Genomic DNA, 15,440 nt, shown 5'->3' with positions numbered 1-15,440 from the left:
GTAAGCTTATCTTCTTAAGCCTAAACCAGCCTCCTGTGTGCCCATCCCCCATAACCCACCTCTCACCCTATGGCTCCAATTACATGGGCTTCTTATTCTTCTCTAATACTCTGTTTGTTTCTTCTCTACTTCTTTTCTCTATTCTCAAATCGTAGACATTTTATTTTTCCAGCCCCTGGCCACTGTCTCCAGACACCAACAACTGTGGGCCCTCTTTATTCTTTTCCTGTCAATCGTGGCTTTCTTCACCAACATCTTGTTTGACATCTGTATGCTGTAAAGTTTATGAACTTCATTTCTTCTATAAGAGAAGCAGCATTCTCTTCTTCAAACTTAAATGATTAGAAGGGGGAGGCGCTATTCAAAACAATCCTATATTTTAAGTTTTTTATTTTGGAGAAATCTTTTTATTTTAGGTGAAACATCCTTTTAAATTTTTGTCAGCACCCCCATTTCACATATATAAATGAAATAAATTTTGATTGTACATTTTTGTTTAAAATTATATGGCTTTTGTTGAAGAAAAACATTCAAAATACAAATACATCTCTATAAACATTTTATCCTGCAAAAATGTAATATCAGTTGTTTTGAGTTACGATAGCTGTTCTAATAGAACAGAGCAGAAAATGTTGCCCAAATTAACCTGTCAACCTGAAAATGGTTTGTCTCTGTGTGATTTCACAGATATCTGCTTTATTTAGCTTTGGGGAATAAAAGGACCAAATCACGATTCAGTTTTCTAATGTAACTGCTCCAACATGTGTTTCTATATAGTTTACACAGACGAAATATACCTAATCATAGAAAAACTATAAATCTGAGTTGGTTATAATTCATATTAGGAATATAGACAATAGGGACATAGTTTGGCAAAAAAAAAGTAATGAAATTATATCTTCTTGAAGGTTGATTTAAATCATCTTTCTGATGACTGATTTAAGTAATATACAGCCTAAAACAAAGGGGGCCGAGTGACCTCATGGCCATGTCATAGGGCAGTGGTTCTCAGATAAGATGTGTCTGCTCCAGTTCCTCTGGACAGTGTTATGTCCACATTAATCACAGAGAACTTACTGCAGTAATCACAAAGTGGTTCCAGGCCACATGTTTGTAGCAGGGCATAGGATAGAAAATAGCAAGGCGTCTGTCTACCCTGTGTTCATCAGCCTTAATGACATGACGCTGTAAGTGGGCATGGACTCCTAAATCTCTTAGCTGGGCTATTAATGTAATAAAATCTTCTGGGTTGTGTTCTTCTCGATATTATGGCTCTTTGTTCTGGTATTAAAGGATGCCTTCCTTCCTTCCTTCCTTCCTGCCTGCCTGCCTGCCTTCCTTCCTTCCCTCCCTCCCTCCCTCCTTCCCTCCCTCCCTCCTTCCTTCTTTCTTTCTTTTTGATGGAGTTTTGCTCTTGTTGCCTAGGCTGGAGTATAGTGGCACGATCTCTGTTCACTGCAACCTCCACCTCCCGGTTCAAGCAACTCTCCTGCCTCAGCCTCTGGAGTAGCTGGGATCACAGGCGGCTGCCACCACGCCTGGCTAATGTTTTTTATTTTTAGTAGGGACGGGGTTTCACCATGTCGCCCAGGCTGGTCTCGAACTCCTGACCTCTGGTGATCCATCCACTTCAGCCTCCCACAATGTTGGGATTATAGGTGTGAGCCATCGTGACCGGCTTAGTATTAAAGGTTTCTAATGTGAAGTAAGAGAAGATTGTGTAATTCCTTCAGTTATATGTAATCCTGCTGAAATATAAGAGCATATTAGACCATCGGGCGCAAAGCTGATCGTCACTGTCTTGCTCCTAACAAGGTTTAGCATGTATCAACCCCCTAAACACACACATGTACTCAACACATGCTTGCACACATACATGTACATTTTAGTTGATGTCTAGTCATTACTGTCATTCTTACTGTCCCCAGAATTCTCCCCCAACCCTGAAAAAATCCACTACCAGTACCACCACCACTACCACCACCACCAACAACAACACATTAGGATTATTAACTTGGTATCCTAGTTTTGCGTACCAGAATTAGGCTACAACATGACCCTTAGGAAGAAAACTTCTTAATAAACATAAGTACTCTTGAAAGCTATGTAACTAAAGCATTAACCTGTCTCTGCATGTTGATGACTTTGTTTCAGAAACTTACATTGATACACATCAATGGATGAGTCCATGGATCACTTTGCAGAATTTGCATAATACTGTAGGAAAACCAAGATTAAACACATATAACTAAAGCTAGAAAGTCTTCCACCCTGAAAAGAATTTTCAGAGGTAGTAAAAACATAATTTATTACCAAATTCCATAATCTGGGCAGTATGTGTTGCCAATAATGTACAGCTAAATCTAAAAAGAGAAAACAAATTTTAAAAAGCAGCATGTTTTTATGAAAACTAACAGTACTAACTCATCATGTTGAAACCCTAGACCAAATCTACATTGTAGGTTGGAGAACATTTGAACATTTTAATTTATGATTGTAAATTGAACGAACACAAATGAGAGATCCAACCCATTCATCAGCATCACTTGTGATCTATATTTAACAGATTATAGGACAATATCATTAATAACAAAGTCTGAAAATTGAACCAACTCCTAAGTTACACAAGTGAACCTTAATCAACAGCAATTCCCTGGTATTATGTCTCCATGTGCTGGGACATGGAAAAATGCAGTGTGAGTTGCAGTCTGCTCTTAGAGTGAAGGGTGGTATGTGCCAGTTATTGCATCATGTTGTGTATGTGAAGAGGGATAAGTAATGGCATCCACATCAAATTATTCAGGAATTCAGTGTGCTGGGGAGAAGCCAAGTGGGGTCCCAAGAAAGGAGTCCGGTTTTGAACATGAGTATCAGGGCTCATTCGTGAAGCAGCTAACACAGATTCTGGGAACAATTTGCTTCCTTTCTCAGCTTTCTTTGGCCTGGTCTAAAAGGTACCACATACTGTTTATTGAATGCCTTCTCTGTGCCAGATGACTTTCTCATATTATTGCCAAAGTAGTCATCACAGAATTGAGGAATTATTATCCCTTTCTACAGGAGAGGAAACCGAGACTCAAAGCAATTAAGCACCTTGTTGAAAGTCACATAACCAGGAAGTGAGTTCAGATTCCAATCAATCTTTAGGTGCCCTATTAAATCTTTACATAGTGTGCAGATATGACATAGATTGGGTAGGATACACGTAGAGAAAACAAGCTTCCCCAGTACAAGTGTATAATAAATATAAATACTGTTCCTAGTGAGTTAACTGAAGCAACCACAAAGCAGTATTGGTGGAGGGGGTAGTGGAGAGGAGAAGAAAGGAAGACTGTAAGGATACACCTAAAAAACAATTTGAAACAATGCGAAAGAGCTATGGCAGCTGGAAAATTAGGGCACTGACAAATTATTTGGCATGTAGAGGTACAAAACTGGTTTCAACAAGTGTCTGTTGGGCCAGGCGTGGTGGCTCATGCCTGTAATCCCAGCACTTTGGGAGGCTGAGGTGGATGAATCACAAGGTCAGGAGTTCGAGACCAGCCTGGCCAACATGGTGAAACACCGTCTCTACTAAAAATACAAAAAATTAGCTGGGTGTGGTGGCAGTTGCCTGTAATCCCAGCTACTCAGGAGGCTGAGGCAGGAGAATCTCTTGAATCCAGGAGGCGGAGGTTGCAGTGAGCCGAGATCGCGCCACTGCACTCTAGCCTGGGTGACAGTGCGAGACTCCATCTCAAAAAAAAAAAAAAAAAAGCAAGTGTCTGTTGAGAACCTACTGTGCACAAAACACTGTACTATGCCTTGTTCAGAGACAGAGGAGGTATCCCGGCCCTCACAGAATGTATAGTTGAATGGAAAAAAATCACAAATAACAATGTATTGAGAGCTATCATTGGAGATATTAACAAGGTGCTATGGAAGGACAGGAGACAAGAGATTAAATTTTAACAGCAAAGACCCCCTTGTTGAGAATAGGGTTTCGAGCTTGGATTTGAAGAATAGAGAGAGCTGACCAGGGGAGGTGGGGGATGAGAATGGGCGAAAAGGGCATTCTAGGCACTGAGATCAGTAGGCAGAAAGAGACATGGTGGGAATCCAAGGAGTGCCCAGAAGATTGGGCCTCAGGCAGTAAACCAGACAGAGCCGTCTTTTGGAGAACCTGGAACATCATGCTAAGAAGTTTAGACTCTTAGCCATGGGGAGCCATGGAAGATTTCTGAGCAACTTAATGACATCTAGAGTTGGACTCTAGAATGGTAATTCTGATGTCAAGAATGAGGAGAAGTGAGAATAATTAAAAGGTTTTTGCAATAATAATTTATACAAGAGGTATGGGAACCTCAGGGTCTGTGGCAGTGTGAAAGGAAGAAGCACATACAATCATTAAAGAGGTAGCCTCAGATGAGATGTAGAGAATGAAGAACTGCAGAGTCAGTGACAACAGCTATAGGTCTTCTCAAATAGAGGTATCATGTGTTCCCGAAAGGAAAGAAATAAAGCTGTTTGTAGACCGCAGACTTAAATGAAAAGCCAGTCTTCACAGTGCACAGAGTGGGGAAGGATGACTGGTCACTGAGCTGTCTTTAGACATATATGCATTAAGAGTTATAAAAGGTTATTAGCAGAATTGCATCTGGGAAAGACTATAGATTACCACGTGTTGCATTAATTGGGTTTGTGTGTATTCAAAGATGATTGTGCACTGGGTAGGCACTATGCGTACTGTTCGTTGAACATAAAAATTAGTCTCGTTATTTTAATTACAATACATATAATATCCATATCTTTAAAACACCTTTATCAGGGAAAAAGTGGCCTCCATTGACTTGAATTAGCCATTTTTTAAATTTAGAGTTTTATCTTGATCCATTATGTAACCCTTGAGGCAAAATGAAGGTGTGCCATTTTTTCAGAATGCAGCAGGCTATTAAAAGAGTTCATCCTCTTTCATAACCACCACCACTCCACTCCCACAAGCCTATCGGATCTCATCACCCAGGCACTATTATGATACGTTATGTGCTGACATCGTATGGATATTAGAATGTCATTGTGTTTTCTGATTGTCTGATTTAGAGGTGGCTTGAATGAGTGTAAAAAGCCTTACTAACTGATAGTAGCCCCAGGTTCTGGCCTTAGCCTGCCTCATACTGGCTTTGTGACCTTGAGCCAATCACTTCATGACTCTGGATCTTAGTGTCCTTTTCTGTAAACTGATGGAGTCAGGCTAGATGGTCGGTAGGGTCTCCCCGACTTGTAGGATACTCTGTGCGCTTGAGACCCAGGGCTTAGCATTGCTGTTTCCTTTCTCCCAGTCCCTAGTATTGATCATCTATCCAAGAACTGAGAGCAGTTCAAAATGTTTGCTATTGTAATTTCAGAATATGTCATTGCTTATATTTTAAAATCTTTCTGCCTTGGGGGCCACTCAGAGCCCTTGGTACCCAGACTTAGTAGGGATCTAAATATGTACACACTGGCATGGGAGACAGGGAAAATAGAAGCACTGGGTATATGGATCAAAGCAATGCTTTTACCTTGCAGACAGCCACTAAATCAGTGTTAGTCTTTTTAGCCTCAGAATCCAGCAAGGGACATCGAGTGGAAGCCTATGCATCTTGATCTGTCTGGTTTGTAAAATTTTGAAGTCTAGGGAAATTGCATGTAGGCAGGAAAGGTGTGATGTAATTTATGGATGTAGTTCTCCTAAATTCATAAGCAAAAAGCACGTCTGTGTGCAGACAAGCCTAAGAAGAAGAGACATATTAGAGAAGGGCCACCAGAACTAGAGAAGGGACAGCCAAAAGTGGAGTTTCTGCATTTGTTGCCTCTGAGGGTAAGTAATAAAAATACCCTTTGCTGGCCTGGCGCAGTGGCTCATACCTGTAATCCCAGCACTTTGGGAGGCTGAGGCAGGCAGATCACTTGAGGCCAGGAGTTCAAGACCAGCCTAGCCAACATGATAAAACCCCGTCTCTACCAAAAAATACAAAAATTAGCCAAGTGTGGTGGTAGATGCCTGTAATCCCAGCTACTCAGGAGTCTGAGGCAAGAGAATCCCTTGAACCTGGGAGGCAGAGGTTGCAGTGAGCTGAGATCGCACCACCACACTATCCTGGGTGACAGAGCAAGACTCCATCTCAAAAAAAAAAAAAAAACTCCTTTGCTAGATCATTGTCTAGACCAGACTTTTGCCACTCTTAATTCATTTTACGTCATCAATAATATGAAATCCTGTGGTGTTTTTCTGTTGTTCATTGAATCTATGAAAGAGGTTAAGAATAAAGGATCTCATTATAGGTAACAATAACGCAATAATCACATTTCCATGAGGGGCGACATTCGATAAAATTATACAGATTTAATTCATTACTGAAAGAAAAGTATCACTATGAAACTTCTAATTTGTGTGTATCTTTTAGAAAATTTGGCTAGCAAGAAAGACAGGTTAGCAAATAGCACTATGAGCCCTCTCTTTTTTGAAAAACAAAAGTAAAAATTAGCAGATGTTTTCTGACTTATTTTGATGGGAATGTGAGAGAGTTGTTTGATACTGGGTGGAAACTTGACTCTCCCTTGTTTTCATTATATAGCAAAATAAACTCCTGGCTCCTGAATTCAGCCTCTTGCCTCCCTTGAGCAAGATGAATTTCTAATCGCCTTGGTTCTTGAAAAGCTCTACTGAAGCCATGATTTAAACAGGACTTTCTTTCAGTGGGGTCACTTTTTAAACGCTATTTAAGTGGCTTTGTTGAGGAGTTGTGGGAAAAGATAAAGAGGAGGAGGTAAGGGCAAACAAAGATATCTCAGGTATTTTTTTCAACTTTTTTTTTTTTTTAGAGACAGGGTCTCACCATGTTACCCAGGCTCGAGTGCAATGGCTATTCACAGGTATGATCGTAGCACATTGCAGCCTTGAACTCCTGGCCTCAAGTGATCATCCTGCCTCAGCCTTCCAAGTAGGTGGAACTACAAGTGTGTGCACACACAAAAAAGAAGATATCTCAGGAAATTTCTGAATTATTTTAGAACAATATTGGTGAGCATGTAAATTGGTACAGCTATTATGAAAAACGGTATAGAGGTCCCTCAAAACATTAAAAATAGAACTACCATGTGATCCAGCAATCCCACTTTGCTTCCGGATATGTGTCTAAAGGAAATGTGTACGTCAAAAAGATGTTTGCACTCCTGTGTTAACTGCAGCATTATTCACAATAGCCAAGATACGAAATCAGCTTAAGTATCCGTCAACTGATGAATGAATTTAAAAATGTGATGTGTGTATGTGGGTGTGTGTGTATACACACGTATAAACAATGGAATATTATTCAACCTCTAAAGAGAAGGAAATCCTGAAATTTGTGACAACATGGGGGAAGCAGGAGGACATTATGCTAAATGTAATAAGCCAAGCAGAGAAAGACAGATACTGCATATCATTTATATGTGGAATCTAACTCAGATAGAGTAGAATGATGGTTATCAGAGGCTGGGAGGTGGGGAAAATGAGGAGATGTTGGTGGAAGGGTACAAAGTTTCAGTTATGCTGGATAGATAAGTTCCAGGGGTCTAATGTACAATATGGTAACTACAGTCAGTAATACTGTATTGTATAATTGAAATTGCTGAGAGAGTAGACCTTAATAGTTCTCAACACATAGAAAATAAATGGTAACCATGTGAGGTGATAGATATGTTAATTAGCTTGTGATAATTATTTTGCAATGTATACATGTATCAAAACATCATGTTGTGCACCTTAAATGTATACAATTTTTATATGCCAATTATGCTTTAAAGAAGCTGGAAAAAATTAGCAGAAAGCACAAAAATAAATGATGAAAAATTTAAAAACTAAAACCCCACAACAAGCAAAAACCAAACCAAACCAAAAAAAAAAAATCCCTAGGAAAGCTGAAACACTTGAAACACTGAGAATAAGTGTTAGATAGAGGAAGCCCTATTTTCCTCCAAGAAAGAACCCCAATATTTGATGTGATGAATTTATGATTTTACCAGGGAAGAGAAGGAGGGCAGGGAGTTGAGGGCTTATTAAGATACTGCCCAAGTAGCTTCAGCCTGGTGAATATTAAGCTTACTGGGTATTGTTTGCTGAATATATTTTTATTGCTTAAATCTATTTCATGTATGTTATTTATTTATAACTTTAAAGATAATTTAATATATAAAACCTTCTCTGCTGAAATGTGGGTATTAATTTCCAAGCATCATTTATTGCACTTATGGCTGATGGATTGTTATGAGTCAGAACTAATAAACTTGTAAGGATTAATAGAATATCAGTCCGAAAAAAAAAAAAAAAAAGAGGTGTCTTGATGGTTGCCATGTAACTGCATCTGCCTGGAAGGCTGAGTTACATGAGAAGTCAGCTGTGCTCTCTGCCTTGCTGAGGAAGGGGGGTGATAGGCAGTAGGGGAGAGCAGTAAAATGGATGATTAATACCTTCTAATTGAGTGGATATTGGCAGCCGTAAGTTGCCCAAGACATTAAGTAGCTGGCAAACTGGTATCTTTTGCTAAACATGGTTACACTCTCATGGAAGTGCCTGTTCTGTAGATTAGGCCAGGTGATGCTAAGGAAACCTGGCTTTGTTGAAACAAACCAGGCACAAGATTCAACAAGCAGAAAATTACTCTATGCCTTAGGGTTTATTTTCTCTCTGCAAAAAGAGAATCTTGCACTCCATGTATGTTACAAAGTGTTGTTAGGGCAAAGAGGTTTAGAAAAACAACATCAGCAACCCACCAGATTTCTTTGACATTTAGGGAAGAACGCTTTAGTGGTTGAGTTTGGTTTTTTCCTTACTCCCTTGAGGAATACTCCTTAGGAAAAGCTGAAGTCCCTTAACTACACACGCTTTTGAAGTCAGGGGTGGAGACAGCCACATGGTTCATATTTGCCTTTCGATGGGGGTAGAAATAAGAGAGCCGAAGAGCCCCGTGGACGCCCTCACCCTCTTTCTGAGGGGGTGATGGGAGAGAAGGCAGCCAGGAGCATCTGCTTCCTGATTAATGGAGACTGACATCACCGCCGCATGCACAGCTGAAAACTCGGGTCAGGGTTGTTTTTTGCACATGTTAATCTGTATTTCCAGTTGAGAAGAGAATTGCCACATTTTCACACACCCTCTTATTTCCATTTTATTTTTCTCCTTTTCCCTCCCCCCTCAACACTCACAAGTATGCACATTCATGTTCACTCACACACACGCATACACACCCATAGTCACACACACTGTTACACACATTCACACATGCATAGTTATACATTCACATATTCATAAATACACACATCACACACAGACACACACATTCACACACACTCAGACATGCACTCACAAATATTCATAAACACATTCACACATGACATTCACACATACACATATTCACACACATAGACACACTCATTCACACATTCATATATTCACACATTGGCACACAAATTCACACACTTAGTGTCACACAGTCCCACACACATTCATATACATTCACAGACATACTCATTCACATAGTCACACATTCATAATCACATACACTCACAGATATACACATTCACACATAACACACACAGTCACACTCATAATCCCATTCACTCACACACTCATTCACACACATTCACACAGTCACACACTGAATCGCATACACTCACAGATATACACATTCACACACATTCACATATAACACAGTCACACTCATAATCCCATGCACTCAGACACACACTCGTTCACACACACCCACACCCCATCCCTCTTCCTTTGGGACGCCTCTTGCCTGCTGTGCTACTCCTGGTTTTCAAACAAAGCCCCAGGCTGACCTCAGGAAGCGGAAGGGTTCTCTGGGTTACAAGCTGCCTGTTACTGTAATCATTTACTACACCTGAAGTTTGATTGGCCAAATTGGATTAAGTAAATATTTAGCAGGCAGAAGCTGTCCTGACTGTGAACATCAAAGGAGTGTGACAGACTCCACCATGTTGCTGGCATCACGCCCAAACAGTGTAGCCGCCCCACCAGCTTTACTCACTCCCAGGATGTAGACCTTGAGAAGCCCAGAAAAAGACCTTTTTGTGGTGCTGTCTTGGTGAAGATTTGGAAATATTTAAGCAAATTCACGTGCATGAGAAGGAGGCTTTTCCGTGTAAAATACATTACGTGTTGGATGTCTCCCCATCCTGCCCTGTCCCCACACCTTGCTCCTATTTGGAAGATGGTTTGGGGTGTTTTCGTCTCTTGAGAGCAAGTTACAGAGTAAGGAACAACAGCGCCCCAGTTTACCTCAAAGGACAAAGAGGTTGGCTCTAAGGATGCTCATGGGCGGGCCCTGAGTAGAAAGAGCCAACCAGGGAAAATATAGGGACAAACCACTCCCTCCAAGGGGCGCAAGTTCCGTCTATCATCTGTCTTACCTGTGTGGCTATGCGTGTGTCCCTTTCTTTTCTTCCTTCCTTCCCCACTCGTTCCCTCTTTCCTTCCTTGCTTCCTTCTTTTCTCTTTCTTTCTCTCCACATCTCTGTCTCCTTATAGGAATTTCTTAGTTTCTTGGCTTTTGAATGTGACTCATCCCCTCCCTTGGCCTGTCTGCTGTGTCGCTTTTAGGTTCTGCCGCCACGGCTAACTATGTTTCCCTGTGTTTCCAGATACACTTGGGAGGGTCAGAAGCTGACAGACCAAGCTCATTTTTCAAGCCAATCTGTGTCATACAGAGACTATGGGTTTCCCTTGGGTTGGGTCCTTCTACCTGGTTCAGTCAGCTGTGAATAAAACTTGCGGAATTTGGTCGTTTTCCTTAAAATGGAGATACGAGAGATCACCATGGCTGGCGTGAAACTAGTTCTGGATCTGATTGTCTTTTCAATTGTTTGTCCATCAGGTGAACCCACTCTGAAGGGACTTTTGGTAACATTTTTCCAAAAATAAAGATCATTAATTAATTATCCTTATTTGAAATGTGTGGTGATTTTAGCTTTTTGGTTGATAATCTCCTTGGACTAGCAAAGACTTGGTTCAAACATAGTGTCTATTAGTATAGAGATAAATGATCTGTAAGGGGGGCGTTTAAAACTCTTAACAAGCTGTTTTCCTGCTCCCCTCAAGCACTTCAGAAGCACTCATTTATATGTAAACAATCAATATGCTAATTGCAAATAAGCCTTATCTACTTATTAAAGCACTTAACTGACTCCAAGTCCCAGTTAACGAAGCAACATTTTGTTAACCTTAGTTTGAGGTACTGCATAATCTTGAGATCAGTGAAATTTAGTTTATTTGAAAGTATTTTATAATGTTTTTCCCCACATGATGACATCCTTCCATTCCAGTTCAAATTAGGTGATATAAAAAAATTCCAAGATATCAAAAAAAAATCAAGATAACAAAAACTTATAAACCATCGAGGAACTAATGTAAAAAGTAAGCAGTGAAAATCTGAGAATAGGAGAAAGTTACTGTCCCTATTGTGAAAAATAATAATTGAGTACCTTTTCTTTGCATGATGTTTTTTCTTACACAAATTTGGGCAAAGAAAGGCAGGCAAAAATACTATTCAAAGTAGTATGCAAATAAAAAAATTATTTCTAAAGTACTTTTTTTTTTTTTTGAGGCAGAGTTTTGTTCTTGTCGCCCAGGCTGGAGTGCAGTGGCACCATCTCGGCTCACTGCAACCTCCGCCTCCGGGTTCAAGCAATTCTCCTCCCTCAGCCTCCCGAGTAGCTGGGATTACAGGTGCCGGCCATCATGCCCAACTAATTTTTGTATTTTTTTTTTTTTAGTAGAGAACAGCATTTCACCATGTTGGTCAGGCTGGTCTCAAACTCCTGACCTCAGGTGACCCGCCCATCTGGGCCTCCCAAAGTGGTGGGATTACAGGCGTAAGCCACCACGCCAGGCTTATTTCTACAGTACTTTTACAAAGTTCTTTTTATTCTCCAGAAGGGGAGATTGCGGAAGGAGACTGCACAGGAGGATTGTTGAGCCTGGGGCAGAAGTTTGGGCAGAAGGAAGACAAAGCCTTCTGATGAAGAGGATGCAGTCCATCCTCCTAAGCTAGTGTCAGGAACTTTAGTATAGTAGAAAAAATTAGAGGATACAATCCAGAACATCAGACATCGTATTAAAGCATAAAAACCTAATTAAATATTACCTAAAATAACATGGAGTAGAAAGCATTTTAATACATCCCTGCAATTTTTAGACGGTACAAGGTAAGAGGAAGAAATGACAGCAGGAACCGTGTCGTGTCCTAAGTGTGCTGGTTCATTTTAGTTGCAAGAACGATAGACTTGCTTGGGTTACCACATCTCTCATCAGTGAAGGTTTATGGAAGGATAAATGAGGTAGCCAGAAGGGGAATGTAAAAGGAAGAGCTGAACTGCAGAAAAGCGAGGCTGTGCAGCGCCTAGGACTTGGGGCTTGCTTTAATGCTCTGCTGGCGCCGTCTTGAGATTTTTTATAATTTTTGATCAAGGGGCCCTGCATTTTCATTTCACACTGGGCTCACAAATTGTGCAGTCGGTCCTGCTGCAACCAGAGGTTACTTCCCAACAACTTGGGACACGAGCCATAACCTTAGGAGAAAGAAGAAAACACGGACTCTGCATTACTTCTAATTCTTCTCCCCCACATCTGTTACCCCTTTTTTTAGAGAACGAAAAATGTACCTATAGCAGTCTTTCTCATCTCTGTCAATATACAGAGCCTACTGGCCAAGCTTGAAATGCCTATAGCAATGACAGAGCCTTCAATTTCCTAACTAGGAACTTAAAAAAAAAAATCGTGAAATCAATTGGTAACATAAGAACTAAAGGAACCAACATACTAACATATAACTAGTAAATAAGTACAGATGTCTAGTGTCATGTTACTCCTCATTCAAACATAAGAAAAAGGGACTATGAAGAGGGTACCTGAGAGCATAGAGACCAGGGAAAGTGGTGACTGAGGGGAGAGTGTGTTGTGGGAGGTACGGGGACAGCACACGCGGGTAGAAGATGATTACCATGTCACAGTTTCTGCCTCTGCCTATTCCTTGCTACTGTGTTTCAGTGCTTGTATTGACCCTTCAATCCTGTCAACCCTGCTTCCCTTAATTTATAAAGATGTTTCTTAATATGGCAGCTTTGTAATGAGGGAACTTAATTCCTGGAGGAGTGGCTGTTTAGTATCTTCCAAGCTGCTGAGTTCCCTGATGGCTGGGACCATTTCTCTTCGTCTTTGCACTGTCAGCCTGTCTTTGTACTAGTGAAGCCCAGCGAACAGTCTTCATCCGCACCTTTGTGAACTCAGTGCTCACAAACTCTGCCTGGAAACGTATTCGGGCCATGAGCACCCTTAGATTTTTTAGCATCTGTTGTGAACCTCTTCTTCAATGTGGTTCTTTTGTTGGCCTCCATCTTCCACGTGGTACTTTTATATCCTGAAGAGGATAATTAAATAATGTCTTTATCTTCTTTTCTGAAATGAAAATTATCTGTAATTCTGTGGGAATTGTATCTGTTTTAGGAACCATTGTAGCAGCCTTGTTCTGTGAGAGCCTTTGGGGCAGGAGAGACACTTTGTCTAAAATAAGGCTTGAAGTCACTCACCTGTACAAACGGGGAGATGGGAGAGCAGGTGGATGCAGGAGTACTCAGTGAGGACCCATTCCCCTTTGGAGCAAGGCTGGGCATTCACACCAGACTTCCTTATAGCCGATGGGTCTGCAGTTCCAAACTCCTTCCCAATCGAATAGAAGAAAAGTTGCTTGCTCTTTTTCCTTCCACTTCTATCCTTCCTGTTGCCCTATGACCTGGTTAAGTTGTCTATCATCCTGCAAACAGATGAACACATTTAGCTCTTTCCTTTCGTAATAAGAAAGATAATAAGAACATAATAAACAGAGACTGTGGCACGACAGCAGTTGACTCGCCATTGCTCCTTGAGCCTGAAAGACAGACAGTCTCCAGCAAGCACAGCCTCTGCCTATACGTTATGTACCAACTAATAAGTGTTGTCATGCTCGTATAGATGCTAGTATATTTGAGTTTAAGCTGTTCCCTGCAATAAACTGCATCTGAATAGTGATACAACGTTAATAGAGTAGCAGTGATGGTTCCATTCTAACTTCAGTGTTCTAAAACTCCCTGGTGACTGAAGTTATATGGCTCTGTTGTAAAAGCCTCGGAGTCATAATGGATAAAATGGGGACAATTTCTAGTTTAGAGAGTGCTAACTATCTACCTTCAAAGAAAATACCGCTCTGTGGTGATTATCAATGCCAATGGCTAACCACAACCACAGATAAATTCAATTTCATTACCATCTAGAAATTTTGTTTTTTAGTGTAGTTTTCTCCTCTGCGAGAGACTTCCAGTGCTGCTAAAAAGTAACAGCACTGTTTGATATAAAGTCTGATTTTTCTCTCCTTTTTTGTCCACTCACAACAGAGCACTGAAATAGTCACAGGGAAGTGATCTATCTCAACTCTGCATTTGGGGGGCTATTGAACACTTTTCCACCGTCTTGCTTATCTCCTAGTTTCTAGCTCTGGTTTTTAATATCTCCTTTTGAAATCCTGAAGTTACCTTTGACTCTTTTCTTGCTCTTATCAAATTTGTTGTCAAAATTGATCATGCTCATATACATCCCCTCCTCTTCACACCTGTTGCCCTTGCCCCAATTCAGACCCTGTCTGATATTCTAAACCATTTCAGTAGCTTCAAAATATTTATCTCCTCCAAAGATCTTCTCTATCCCCCAAATCCCCCTCCATTCTGAGTTCCACTGTGTCACTCCTGACAGGTCACTTCTCTACTCACAAACTTGCAGGCGCTCTCCACGGCCCACCAGACAAGGCCACATTCCACTGCAGCCAGCAGTTCATGGAGCTCTGGGACCCAGCTGCCCCCACGTGCTTCCCTCACAGGACCCAATTCCCACCCAGACACACAGCTTTTCTGTTTCCTTGGCATGCCTTGCCTTACTTCTGTTCCTTTTTGTGCTTTTATTCAAGCTATTCCCGTTTCCTTGAGTGCTTTCCCCTAATCTTTGCAGATCCATATCCTCCCCATCCTTACAGATCCACAGCTTCTCCGTGAAGCCTTTGCTTATTTTTTCAATGGGAGTGCATTTCTCCTTCCTCTACACTTCCAGAGCAATTTATTTGTTTCTCCAAACAGTCCTTACTCTCTGTATTCTTTTGATATGTTTTCTGGTAGCCCATAAACTACCTGAGGGCAGTGCCTAAGATTCATTTGTAATCCACCCGCAGTTCTACCTCAGAGCCCACAGCCTTCAGCGTGGTACATGCCAAATTAATATTTTCTAAATGAATAAATCCATTTCCAAATCAATCCATGAATGAGTTTAGAGCTTATTATTAAATGTAACTATCTTCTAAGTTAAAGGAGGGTAGTAGAGGTATCGCATTGATGGAGAAAAG

General features: G+C 40.9%; 1 protein-coding gene and 1 long non-coding RNA gene across 6 annotated transcripts in view; both read left to right on the top strand.

The window, feature by feature from the left end:
* The window catches only part of LOC129058826 (uncharacterized), a 49,613-nt gene extending 43,429 nt beyond the window's left edge, over positions 1 to 6,184 (top strand). For both annotated transcript variants that reach the window (XR_010139786.1, XR_008524237.1), the window contains one exon: positions 1,426 to 6,184. This is a non-coding gene — a long non-coding RNA (uncharacterized LOC129058826). The remainder of the gene's footprint in view (positions 1 to 1,425) is intronic.
* MAML3 (mastermind like transcriptional coactivator 3) overlaps positions 1 to 15,440 on the top strand; it is a 434,306-nt gene that overhangs the window by 207,709 nt on the left and 211,157 nt on the right. The window lies entirely within an intron of this gene.

Source organism: Pongo abelii, chromosome 3 (genome assembly GCF_028885655.2).
Source record: "Pongo abelii isolate AG06213 chromosome 3, NHGRI_mPonAbe1-v2.0_pri, whole genome shotgun sequence".
In the NCBI taxonomy this organism is placed as follows: domain Eukaryota; kingdom Metazoa; phylum Chordata; class Mammalia; order Primates; family Hominidae; genus Pongo; species Pongo abelii.
The sequence above is the reverse complement of the archived record's forward strand: the minus strand, read 5'-3'. Positions and strand labels throughout refer to the sequence as shown.